This window comes from Nelumbo nucifera, chromosome 1 (genome assembly GCF_055504915.1).
Source record: "Nelumbo nucifera cultivar China Antique chromosome 1, China Antique-T2T, whole genome shotgun sequence".
Taxonomy (NCBI): Eukaryota; Viridiplantae; Streptophyta; class Magnoliopsida; order Proteales; family Nelumbonaceae; genus Nelumbo; species Nelumbo nucifera.
Window position 1 is genome coordinate 77,407,602 of NC_142649.1, and position 14,422 is coordinate 77,422,023.

The window sequence follows — 14,422 nt, forward strand, 5'->3', positions numbered from 1 at the left end:
GAGGGCGTCCAACATGGGGCGTCCCGCATTGACTTGGGCAAACCCAAGGTCTACCGTAGGAGGGCCTTCGATGGCCGCTAATAGGGAACATTGCCCTTCCACCAACAACACTACACAATCTGCAACCATCATGGGTAGCAGCACGACAGCACCTCCCATCAGACGCTTATCCAGGGCCGAGATGGCAGAGCGCCGAGCCAAGGGCCAATGCTTCAACTATGACGAGTTGTACTCAGCCGGCCACCGTTGCAAACGGTTATTCTACCTTCTAGTAGACGAGCTGGAGGAGGAAGAAGAGGAACAGGCGGCACTAGAACCCGAGATCTCCCTCCATGCCATCACTGGAGTCCAAAACTCCCAAACCATGCAGCTGCAGGCCCAGGTGGCAGGAAAGCAGGTACGGATTCTGGTTGACTCAGGGAGCACCCACAACTTCATCAGCAAGCAGGCTACGCTCCAACTGAAGCTACCAATGGAAGATAGACCGCAGCTCCAGGTGGCTGTAGCAAATGGGGAGAGATTTCACAGTCCAGGGATCTGCCGAAGCGTCCAAATCCAGGTGGATTCTGAACCACTCCTCGCAGATCTGTTTGTACTGACCCTAGACGAGTTCGACATAGTGTTGGGAATTAAGTGGCTCATCACCCTCGGCCCTATCCTATGGGATTTCAGTGCCTTGACCATGACATTTGACTTACATGGGAAACGGGTCACCTGGAAAGAGACCAAGATGAGAGCAAGAAAACCACAGGTGCATACTCTCCATGGCAACGCCTTGCACACTGCAAAGATGGAGAGGCTTCTTGCCGATTTTTCAGGCGTGTTCTCAAAGCCGAAGGGCCTTCCACCTGGCCGGTCGTGTGACCACCGGATTCCCTTAATACCAGGGGCAGGACCCGTTGTCGTGAGGCAGTGTACAGAGATGCTAGAACAGGGAATCATACGCCCCAGCCACTCTTCATTCTCTTCACCAGTCTTGTTGGTGCCAAAGCAAGACGGCACCCGGAGATTTTGTGTGGACTACAGGGAGCTCAACAGTAGAACCATCAAGGACAAGTTCTCGATCCGGTGGTAGACGAATTGCTATATGAGTTCCACGGGTCTCAGTACTTTTCTAAGCTGGATCTCAGGTCAGGTTACTTCCAGGTCCAAATGGCCCCTAAAGATGTGGAGAAAACAGCCTTCCGAACGCATCACGGCCACCTTGAATTCCTGGCCATTTCTTTTGGTCTCACCAATGCCCCATCTACCTTCCAGGCCCTGATGAACGAGGTATTTCGGCCCCACCTCCACAGGTTCGTCCTAGTATTTTTTGACGACATCTTAATTTACAATACTTCATGGGTGGAGCACGTTTGTCACCTAAGGACAGTTCTGGAGCTGCTCCGACAACACAAGCTCTTCCTAAAACAAACCAAGTGCTCCTTCGAAGAGCCGCAGGTCCTTTACCTAGGCCATATAGTCAGCAGGGAAGGAGTCTCGGTAGATAATTCCAAGAGTCAAGCCATTCGGGAGTGGCCCAAGCCTCAGACCATTAGGGCTCTCCGCGGGTTCTTGGGGCTCACAGGATACTACCGCAAGTTTGTAAGGGACTATGGACTCCTGGCGGCCCCATTAACCAAGATGTTGAAGAAGAATGCATTTCAATGGGATGAAGCAGCTAACACCGCCTTCACAAACCTAAGGGACGCACTCTTCACTACCCCCGTGCTGCAACTACCAAACTTTGACCAAGAATTTACGGTGGAGTGTGATGCGTCTGGCATAGGCATAGGCATCGGCGCAGTACTGCAACAACAAGAACACCCCATAGCCTTCTTCAGCCACAAACTAGCAGATCGGCACCTCAAGCTACCAGCCTACGAGCGCGAATTGATCGGACTGGCCAAGGCCGTCCAGCACTGGAGGCCGTGTTTGTGGGGCAGGCCCTTCGTTGTCAAGACAGATCACTACAGCCTCAAATACCTTCTAGAGCAGCGGCTTACTACTCCACCCCAACAGCACTGGGCAAGCAAGCTACTAGGGTTTGACTTCCGCATAGACCACAAGGCGGGAGCCTCTAACCGGGCTGCTGATGCGCTGTCTAGGCGTGAAGAGGACATGGCACACCTCTGTGCGGTGTCCCAGCCCCGCGTGACCCTACTGAAGGACCTAAGGAGTGTGTTGCCCCAATCACCAACGTGGAGAGACCTAGTGCAAGAATTGCAGTCTGGCACGACCAAACCAAACTGGACCGTGCACAAGGGACTTGTGTTGTACAAAGGAAGGGTATATCTCCCAACAAATTGTCCCTTGATTCCAGCTATCCTCGCCAGCATCCACAACGCCACCCATGAAGGGGTTCAAAAGACGTTACACCATGTCCGTGTAGATTTTCATTGGCATGGTATGCGAGGCTCAGTTAGGGATTTCATCCAGAACTGCTCTGTATGTCAGCAACAAAAGTGGGAGAACTTACACCCAGCAAGTCTCTTGCAGCCTCTTTCACTCCCAACGCAGATCTGGGCCGATATCTCTATGGACTTCGTTGATGGCTTGCCTAAAGTCGGTGGGAAATCCATCTTATTCGTAGTGGTGGACCACTTCTCCAAATATGCTCATTTCATTCCATTGTCCCACCCCTACAACGCAGTTTCTGTGGTCCACACCTTTTTCACACACATCTTCCGCCTACATGGGCTGCCCGAGTCCATCGTCAGTGATAGGGATGCAGTCTTCACTAGCACCTTCTGGAAGGAGCTATTCAGATTACAGGGCACGACCCTAGCCTTTTCCTCCGCCTATCATCCATAGACGGATGGGCAAACGGAGGTTGTCAATCGCACCATAGAAATGTACCTCTGTTGCTTTGTAGGGGACCAACCACGACGCTGGGTGGACTGCCTTCCTTGGGCCGAATACTGCTATAACACATCCTACCACTCGTCCCTTGGCATGACTCCCTTCCGCATGGTGTATGGACGAGACCCTCCTCGTCTTCTCTCCTACAAACCGGGTTCAACACGGTTGGAAGAAGTAGACCGCAGTCTCCAAGACCGCAATGCCCTACTAGCTGAAGTCTCCTTACGTTTACAGCAGGCATAGGCACGCATGAAGATAGCCTACGATCAGCATCGCCGCGAGGTCACCTTCCAGCCAGGACAATTCGTTTGGCTAAAGCTCCAGCCCTACCGGCAGCTCTCCCTCAGGCGACGGGGCCCCCAAAAGCTGACACCAAGGTTTTACAGGCCCTTCAAGGTTCTTCGATAGATCGGGAAGGTTGCCTATCAACTTGAACTACCAGAGCACAGCAAAATCCATGATGTCTTCCATGTGTCCCTACTAAAGCCTTTTACAGGGACTCCCCCAACACAAGTGCCTCCTCTACCCCCTCTCAAGGACAATAGACCCATCCTCCAACCTAGAGCTCTTGTCCGGTCACACATCAATCAGGGCACCTTCGAGGTTCTAGTAAACTGGGACGGACTACCATCAGCGGAGGCCACTTGAATTGAAAGAATGGTAGGATCCATCTAATGGACGCCATAAAGGTTGCGGAATGGGTGGGGCGAATTTCAAAAATTTCCTACCTTCTCCCAACTGGGAATCATATTCCCTGAATTTAGAATACAATATTCAAGGATCTACTTGAACCCTAATCAAACCAGATCTGTACCAAAAGATAAATGGGAGGATTATACCTGATCCGGAGAAGCAGTATCTCCCAAAGTTGGTGTTCACGCCCAAAGAATGCTCCAAGATCTGTCCCTGCTGAAGATGACACAACTGTGGATGGAACAGAACCAGCAGGGTGCGTCCTACACACTGGATCCTTCACAAGAATCCCCTGGATGTACTAAACACTGAATTCTTTCAGTCTTTCTTGCAAGACTGATGTCAAGAACTGGTTTCTTGACTTTCTTTTCTGCAAAGATCAAATCTTGCAACAATGCAGATGGCAGCGGCAGGAGGAGATTTCCAGAAACGAAAAAACTGAATTGTTTTCTTTTCTGGAGAGAATGAGATCTAATCTCAATTCGCAGGAACCTTTCTTGCTTACCAGAACCTCTTGGATCGAAATCTGATTTCCCTCTCTTGGTTCATTCGAAATTCTCCTCTCTTTTCTTCTTGATTAAGAAATCTCCTAATTAGGAGTTATCCCAATCCAAATCAGTATTTGGATAGGGGATAATCTTAATCCTTTTCCCAGATAGAGTTAGCTTACTCCTGATCTTATCAGGAGGTTACCAGATTCAAATCTGATTTGAATTTGGTCTCTAAGAGTGGATAAGGCTAAGAGCCCAATCCTTTTTGCTAACTTCAATCTCAAATTCGCCCCATTGATGGGTGATCATATCAGCCCACCTCGAAATGGGCTTTTGGCCCATTAAGTATTCAGTGTTTAATTAGTTTCCAATCTGCTGCTCAGTTGGGCTTCTTTGTATGGCGTGGGACCCAAGCATTGATCTACACACCAGCCACATGGGTTCGGCCCAGCCTTTAATACAAGGCCCAGCCAAATTCACTGAAAATCTCAATGAACCCCTTGAGTCCATCGTATGAACCCTATGGGCCCAACACTTACATTAAGTGGTCCCTGGGCCAAGCCATCTTATAAAAACCCAGGGACTGTGGGCAGGTGCAAGATTAGCCCATCAGGTATTATCCTAAATGGTCTTACACTTAACCTCTCAGCCCTTAATGATCAAGCACTGCCCGACAAGAGAGGACCTCTCCCTCGGCTGCAAGGAACAGTGCCGCACTCTCCTCTCACATGGATCCCGGGAATTAAAACCATTTGCAAACATTTTGAAACCGTACATATATATGTAAATATATTAATTTTGCAAAAACAAAATTCCAACGATTGAAATCAACTGCCGGCAGTTTGGTTTCCATCAGAGAGAGTGCATTCCCGATCATTACCCTTTGTCCGACAAAGTGGCCGATTCTGTCACTATGACCACCCACTCAGATGAATTCTCAAACTGCCCCAACATACCCAGGTTTTGGTCCCCACTAAGGATCTCACTGATTGGCATATCAAAGGCAGCCTGATCCAGCACCTAGTGAAGTGTCATAATCGAGTCTAGGGGTCAGGTGTAACTTTCCAGTTTTGCCCATCTATCTCCAAGGTCCAGGGCAAGACTGGAAATCTGGTCCGGTTCAAGGATTCAAGTAATCCCATGCTGTATGTGCCTCGGGTCTTACCCTGATGGCTGAGACAGGCCATCCCAACACTTGGTGGCACACCAGTATCAGCCTTGGCAGGATAAATCTCCCCAGACTTATCCAACGGCTGTGAACATTTAAAACTAACATCAGTCTCTACAAATGTCCAGTTTTAGGGTTTTACACAGAATTAAACCAAACAACATGAATCAAACATGCACTTTATTTATTTCCACTAAATAACAAAAGTACATCAAAATGATTGAAGCTAAGGGCATACAAAACTGTCTAACATGAATTCCCTGGACCGACCTACACAATGCCTACCTCGACCTCGAGCTTGAGGACAAGCTCATTGTCCTAGCAGCACGCACCACCCGGCAGCGCACCGCAACACAAGCTGCACGCACCGCGGTACAGTCTGCCAGCCACACGCCTAGCGGTACGCACCGCCCGGCAGCAGCACGCACCGCACGGCAACAGCACTCGACAGTAGCGCGCACCACACAGCAGTGGCACGCACCACACGGCAATAGCACGCACCTCACAACAGCAGCAGGGTGAGACACACGCTCCAGCGGAAGAGTGGGGCCCACACAACAGCTCATCCGGGTGGGCTCACACTTATCCGGCCACAGCAGCCCTGCTCGCCAACGCCAGCTGTACCTTTCCCTTATCCCCTATTTCTGTGTTCCTCTTAGAAGTAGGAGTTTGAGTTTCGATAGAAGTTTAAGTTGCGATAAGAGAGGGACTACCTTAGCCAAATACAAGACGGAAACCCTCTTGTAATCCCCTATTTAAGGAGCGGATTTTATTCAATAAAGGTATCGAAATTTCAGTCAAGAAAGAGAGCAAGGAAAGTTAGGTGATCTCTTGAACAAATCACCCCTCAGTCTGCCACCATAGGGTCAACTCGCAAGGCGAAGGGCAAGGGAAGGCAAGGAGTTTTCCCCACAAACCGCCCCGTAACGAGATCCTACACCCGGGCCTATAACATAGAGTCCCTGTATGGAACTAGAGTCACAATCGTTAACCTTCGACAAATGTCTTTGAAGTAATTCTAACAAAGAGTTTCCAATTTTGTAGTAAAGAACATATAGAGTCCCTGTATGGAACATTGGAACTTAAAGAAGTAATCAATCTAAGAAGCAACTTAGCATAATGACAGACATAAACATTGAGGGTTAAAAATTCATTCAGATTTATAATTGAATTGATGCTATACATTTTATAGCCACCTGGATAAATCAACTATGAAACACACACACAAAAAAAAAAACAAGTTATATGCTTCAGGTCTCAATTTGCATCTTATTACTAGAAGGTTCTTTGATCCTGCCCAAAAAAGGGTAAAAGACTCAACTAAGAAATGAAACCAGAAGGTCTATTAGAAGTTATGTATAGAAAGTTCTTTCATCCTGCAAAAGAGACTTGGTTTCATATATTATCAACTCTGTTTTTTTTTCCTTGTGATCTGGTAGGGGATGCAGGGTCCACTACAGGAAACAGGCCACAGACAGTGTTTTGAAAGGAGTGGGAGGCGTATGCCTAGAGGCGTGCCTCCAGGCAAGCGCCCCCAAAACACCCTGAGGTGTATGCTAGAGGTTCTGACACCTTTGAGCCATACGCTTCAAGTGCTAGAGGCATACACCTCATACGTTTTTTTTCATGAGGCGTGCTGAGGCGTACATCTCAAGTACACCTCATGTAAAAAGAAAGAAAAAGGAAAAAAAAAAAGAAAGGAAAGGGAAGGGAAGGTAAAGAAAAAGAAAGAAAGAGAGAAAAAAAAAAAGATAAAATGAAAGAAAAGAAAAGGAAAGGGAAGGGAAGGGAAGAAAAGACCCGCCCCCCCTTCAACTAGTGTCATGCATCTTCATTTTCTTCTTAACATACAAAAATTTTATTAAAAATAAAGAAAAAATGAGATCTCCCTTCCTCTTCTTCCTCCTCATCCCCCTCCTCTTAAGGAGGCTACTCACGCCTCTATATAGCAGAACGCCTCGCATCACGCCTCCATGTTTTAAAACATTGGCCACAGATGTGCTGGCATGTCAAATAAGGATTTGGATACGTATTGACATGGGTTTGGAGGCACCCATAATCAAAAGAGTTAATGAGTGGATGCTTTTTTGGGAAAGAGAGTTAAACGGGAGGGAGGGAGGGGGGGAGGAAGTTTTCATATATCATCATTCATCTATTCTAACAGATCCAATTGTTTTTCCACCATCCAATTATATTAGTCATTCTTTTAACTTGGTATGTAAGCATAATCCAGTATGAGAATAACAGTTAAGCTATCTCTTATGCTGTAAAGGAAATGCTCTAAACGGGTGATTTGCATGTTAGACCTTGAGAAGGCTTATGATAGAGTTGACTGGAACTGTTTGCGAAGAGGCTGAAAGGGATTGGAGAAACATGGATCAGGTGGACGAAAAGATGCTCTCAATCAGCTTTGTTTTCCATTCTTATTAACTTATCCCTCCCCCCCCCCCCCCCCCGTCTTCTTTAAAGCCTCTATAGAGGATTCCACCATGGTTGTACTCATTCCTCTTGAAAAATAAGGTAAATTTGGGGCAACTCCAAAACAGGAGAAGTTATCTCCAAAGCCAAGACAACTCAGACAGGCCACAAGTTCATAGGGGTGGCCACGAGCCAAGCTTCTCATGAGCATTCAAGCTCGGCTCATGAAAAGCTCAGCTCAGCTCAGTTTAAACCAAGCTTCAAGCCGAGTTCAAGCCTAATACATAGGCTCGTTTGCTAATCAAGTCAAGCTCGAGCCTAGTGAAGCTCGGCTTGTGAGGCTCACAAGCCTAGTATAATAAATAAATAATTTTTTATTATATGCATTCATACATACATATACATATAACAGTTAAGCTATCTCTTATGTTGTAATGGAAATGCTCTAAATGGGTGATTTGCATGTTAGACCTTGAGAATGCTTATGATAGAGTTGACTGGAACTGTTTGTGAAATATCATGAGGCTGAAAGGGATTGGAGAAGCATGGATCAGGTGGACGAAAAGATGCTCTCAATCAGCTTTGTTTTCCATTCTTATTAACTTACCCCCCCCCCCCTCCCCCGGTCTTCTTTAAAGCCTCTAGAGGATTCCACCATGGTTGTACTCATTCCTCTTGAAAAATAAGGTAAATCTTTGTTCTTGCTTTTTCTAAAAAAATAAGGTAAATTTTATTAACCATGATAAAGATGGGAAATTATACAAAAAAGAAAAAAAAAACATTTGGGACAACTCCAAAACAGGAGCAGTTATCTCCAAAGCCAAGACAACTCAGACAGGCCACAAGTTCATAGGGGTGGCCACGAGCCAAGTTTCTCACGAGCATTCAAGCTTGGCTCATGAAAAGCTCGGCTCAGCTCAGTTTAAACCAAGCTTCAAGCCAAGCTCAAGCCTGATACATAGGCTCGTTTGCTAATCAAGTCAAGCTCGAGCCTAGTGAAGCTCGGACTAGTATAATAAATAAATATTTTTTTATTATATACATACATACATACATATACATATAAATAAATAAATATATATATATAATAAATAATTTTTATTATATATAATAATATTTTTATTTTTATGTATAATAGTAAATAATTTTTATAACTCTTACTTTTTGTATGTAAAATAAAAAAAAATTATAATAAAGATAATAAATAATTTTTATAATTCTTATTTTGTTGTATGTAAAATAAAAAAAATATATATTTTTATATGCATAATTTTTATTTTTTAGATAAAATTTTGGCTTGTAGTCGAGCTCAAGCCGAGCTAAGCTCGAACTTGCAAGCTTTGAACCGAGCCAAGCTCGAGCTCAAGTCTCTAGCTTGAACCTAAGACTATTTCAGCAAGCCAAGCTCGAATAGCCAAGTATTTAGCTCAGCTCGGCTCGAATCCACCCCTAGCCTATTAGTGATAGTTGTGGAGAGATACTGAGGGACATTTACCAGATCCCTGATGAACGGGTCCATGTGATTCTCAATAGGGATGGCAATTTTCCCCATCCCCGACGAGGACCCAACTTCGCTGACCCCATCAAGTCGGGGATGGGGATTGTTTTGGTGGGGTAGGGACAGGGATGGGGATTAATAGGAATCCCCGATCGGGGTCAGGGTTATATATATATATATATATAATGTTATTTATATTAAATATATATATTATATTATTTCTATATATAAAAACATATTTAAAACATTATTTATAATTTAATTGTTTATTTATACTATGTAAATTTTTTTTTCAAAAAAAAATACTATTATCTAAAAAAATTCGGGGACTCAGGTCCCTGCGGGAAACCCATCCCCACCGGGGATCGGGGATGGAGGACAAATTTTAACCCTGATGAGGATCAGGGTTAATTTCAGAGTCAGGGTCGGGGACGAGGAATATGATTCCCGCCCCATTGGTGTGCCCCAGAACACCAGTCTGGTACTTGGGGTCACCAAAAGACTGGTGAAAGACAAGGTCATCCTTTGCTTTATGAAGCCTTTTCTAAACTAATAGAGAAGGCCATGGTCTCACTTTGGTGTAACCTGCCGTGGAACCAAACTTGCTTTGAAATAAACCCCAAAATACTTTTGGGAATGTGAAGATTTGAACCCAATCATTCATGGTTACAAAGGCCATGGTCTCACTTAACCATTGACTTAATTAACTTATTTGATCATTTGTTTTCATTTTAATATTGGAATGTGTACAATAAGTAATGTAAAAGGTAATATTTATAAAATTTACACTTAAATTATAAGTTTTAAACCATATAATGATAAGCAATATATTAAGTTACTTATTAATCAATAAAAAATAATATAAATTTTAAATTATATATTATATTTATTGAAAATCAAACTTTTAAAGGACATGCTTCTTTTTCTTTTTATTTTGAAGGGGGAGTAAAGAAAGAAAAGGTTCCATAGGTAAACCCTGGAACCAACTCCAGAACCACCAAGTTCATAACCAACCCTGGAACTAACCTTCACAGGGTAGGTTCCAATTCCAAAAACATAGAATCAACCCTTATAGGGTAGGTTCAAGGTTCTGCCATAGAATCGAACCGAACTAACCCATGCTCACCCCTGCTAAACAATGGCCCCAAAAGAATTGAGAAAAATCTATAATATATATCTAAATATGTAAAATATTGGCCAAATAGGCATTCACAATTAATATAAGCTCATGTTTGGTGTCAAACACTTGGTTATTTTATATGCAAATATACTCTAAAGCCCCATTCACTTTTTAGTAAATGCACTTATCCGGGTAAGTATTTTCCAAGAAACGCTTACTTGGGTAAGTACATTTACCCATGTTCTTTTATTTCCTAGATAAATAAGACAATAACCATTTTAGCTATAAAAACATTATTCAAAAGGGCAATTTTGTCCCATCAAATGTTGACAACTTCCCCCCAAATGGAAAAGTTATTCAATGGGAAGAAAATTGGTCTCTTGGTTAATGGGAACCAAAGTCCCATTGGCCAACTTTCCCCGTATCAAAATCTAAAAAAATAAACAGACCCTAAGTATTTAATATACACTAGTATAAGGGTATGTGCTATGCATATGTGCAAGAAAAAGGTATATATATACATACATATATACATACATACTTACATACACACACACACACACACACACACACACACACACACATATATATATATATACTTGACTTCTCCGATAGAGCATATGAACTCTTCATCTTCTCCAACAAATTCTGTGGGTTCTAATTCTGAAGATTTTTCAAATTGTTTCGACCAGAATTTCTCATATTCTAGTTAATCGTCCCTATTTTTTAGGGTTTTTATCTCCCTTTTGAGCTCATTGACCTCGTGCCTGAGATCATTCAGGGTAGGAGGTCGAGAATTTCTTACTTGAGCTTTTTTCATAATCTCACTATATGAAATTATATTCTTGGCTTCAAATGGCTTTTTAGCCTTTTCCTTATTTTCTTTTTCTTTATTTTGGAGGGCCAACGATAGATGCTTTTTTCTTAATTCCTAATCAGGAATTTCCTCCAGAATTTCTAAGAGGTGTTCTTCATCTAGGGTCAATACATTAATTTCCCCTGAATCTTCTTCTTCTGTTGTCTCATTTTTGCAAGTGCATACTCCATTCGCGCAACACTCTTTTGAAGAGGTTGAGGACTCTCTTTTTGATTGTTCTTCCTCCTCTGATTCTCCTAATTCATTCACCTTTTTTGTATTTTTGAAACACTTATTAGTGTAATGTCCATTTTTCCCACACTTAAAACAAGTGAGCCTTTTGTTTTCTTTGCTTTTAGAAAAGTTTGATTTCCTATTTCTTTTCTCTTCTTTCTTTTTTGTAAAATTTCGATTTCTTTTTTCTGTGAACTGGTTTCGAACAAGACGGCTCAGGATCCATTCTAAATTGGTAACAGAAATCTCCTAACTCTCTTTTAGAGTCAGCCTTTTCTTTCTTAATTTGCTTCTTTAGACGTAGATCATTACACAGTTCTAATCCAACTTGTTTAATTATTTGAACTTAGTACCTGAATGTATAATGTGGGTATAGCATTCTACCACCTCCTATATTTCTAAGGTGATTTCTTACCTTTTCCGCAAATACTAGATGAAGACCAGAGATAAACTATTATTTCCAATAACTCTACCTGGAGTCGGGGAGTTTGTGTACTTTAGACAAAAAAACGTCTTTATACCATCTAAAATTAGATAGTGTTTTACATCTTAGATTTATTAATTGTTCACTTAACCTTTCATTCATATTTTATGATTCGCCTATAAAATGACTAAGAATGTTGAGAATTAGTATTGTGGTGGCATCCTGAATAGGTTGGCCTTAGCTTAAGACCCTTTTGCCATCAGTGTCTCTTTTGAGAGAATTTAGGATGAATTCTTTTTCTATTTCGGTCAAGTAGTTATACCACCAGCCCTTTAATTGTCCTGTAAAGGACTCAGTGATTACTGTGGCAATATCCTTTTCATCATTCCCTGCTAATTTACTAGCTCTAGCATACATCGTCATGTGATATTCAGATTTTTCATCTAAATTCCATTCAAAGTTATTCCAATTATAGCCAACTTGAAGCTTAACTGGTTCTTCAAATAATAAATCAATCGGTGTATGCCTAGGGTAATAAGGCTTCTTGCTTTGATAAGAGATCTTATTTATCTCTGCTAAATATTCTTCTAAATCTTTAATCGATTCTGCATTTTCACAGCCCTCTTCCTCACTTAGTAAATTTACCGAGTGAGAGTCTGAGGCCTTTTCTACCTTCTTTATTTTGAGAAAGTTGGCATTTTCTCCCTTTTCCCATTTTAAGGGAGAAATTAATCTGGTTGTTAACCAAGATTTTGTGCCCTTCTCAACTTCAGAAGGTCTAGATGTCTCTCATTTTTCCCATTTTGAAGAGGAGATTAACTTTGTAGATATCTCCTTGTAGCTTACCTTTGATAAATCTAAAGGAGTTTGTATCTTCATATCAGTCGGGAAACTTGACATTACTGCCATAGGTTTTTCCCTTTTGCTCATGGTTCTAGAAACCTCTAAAGAACTTAAAAGGTTTTCTATTCTATAAGTTTGTTTGCATAGAACATTAAGGCATATATTTGTATAATTATTTTTTTCTATAATTTGAGAGCAGTGTTCAGGAATGACCTTTTCGAATTCTTTTATTGTTGTTGAATTTTTTTATTGGGTTTGCAATTAGTTCATCTTTCCCTACCTTGATTGCTTCTAAAGGTGGATGAATAGATTCTATTATTTTCTCAGAATCAGTCTTCCATGCTCTAGAAAGTTTTTCTATTACACATAATTCTAAATCTTCCATAGGGGGTCTCATGGTTCTAAATTGGTTCTGTCTTGAGAACCATTCCCAAAAAGGAATATTTTCCTTTACTATCTTCATATCCTCGTACCACTCTTCTCTAATACAATCTCTCTTTTCTTTAGAGAATTTTTTAAAAAACCATTTTCTCTTTATTGGTTGAGAATTAAAATATAATCTTATTAGATCTTTGTCTATCTAAAATTCTAGGGTATTGATTTTGAAATCTGCCTCTATGGGCTCATAAGATTTCACTGACGAATTACATTTTGGAGTTGTATGATAATCCGAAGGTGGAGTGTCTGCTATCGGTGTTTCATATGTGGCATATATTACACCAGGAAGAGGACACAATGGTTCTGATAGATCAACAGATCTTCTGGGATAAGAAGACCTTACCTCCATAGGTTCAGAATATGAGATCCTTGATGAAGTCGAGGTTCTTCTGAACTTTAGCTCTACAGATTCATCCTGTTAACTGAATACATAAGCTAATTCAGTTGACTCCATGGGTTTGGGAGGTTCAATTCTATCTATTGACCAATTATCTGGTAATTTCACATCCTTCCATGTGATTTGCCTAGGAATGGTAACATTATTCCTAGTGTTGGTCTGAAATAAGGTAGTCATTCCCCTCGTTTCTATGATCCTTGTATTATGGCAAATAGTATCCATGGTCTTAAAGTAGACCCTGTAGACTAACGCTACGTTTTTTGATTCTGGTTTCATGTTGAAACCTTGGGTCTACAACCTAAGGGTTAAGGCTTCATGTATCCCTGGGTCCGTTAGTGACACTGAAAGGCATTGAAATAGATAGGACCTTGGTGAAGACTTCCTTCTATGATTCCTAATAAGGAATCGTTGAACTTATTGCGTCTTGAGTCTATCAAACAAACTAAAGTTGTTGTTTGGAGACCTGATCTTGTTAATGGTTTTATGGCTACTTGGATTAAGCCAAAGCGTATAAAATGACAATCAAGCTTCTTTATATAGTTTTATTACTCGTCTATTTATAAGGGGAATGGTTTCTGATTCGTTTCTTATAGCTACAGTTCTTTTCGAGGGTGCAACCTTGGGTATGGTCCAACTATGTAAGGATTTTTCTATATTACTATAGTTTATTTCTTTTGTATTTTTTATCGGCATCAATTTTGTCAGGGACAAACTAGTACTACTCTCATCAGGGTTTTCTTTTACACTAGAGGTTGTCCTAAATAGTTTCTCCATCTTATCCTTTCACTTCACCAATTAATGGTCAGTCAACTGTAGCGGCCTTCAATTCTTCACGGCCTAAACATGACTTCGACCTTGGTTCAAGGGTTCTAGCCTTGGTGAAACTGGCAGGTGTCTAGGTTGTCCAACTTGGGTTCTAGCCAAGTGATATCCCCGAAGAAACTACAATCTTTGGGTTCTATCCAAAGGTTCTACAAAGTATCTAGTTAAGAGGATCCTAA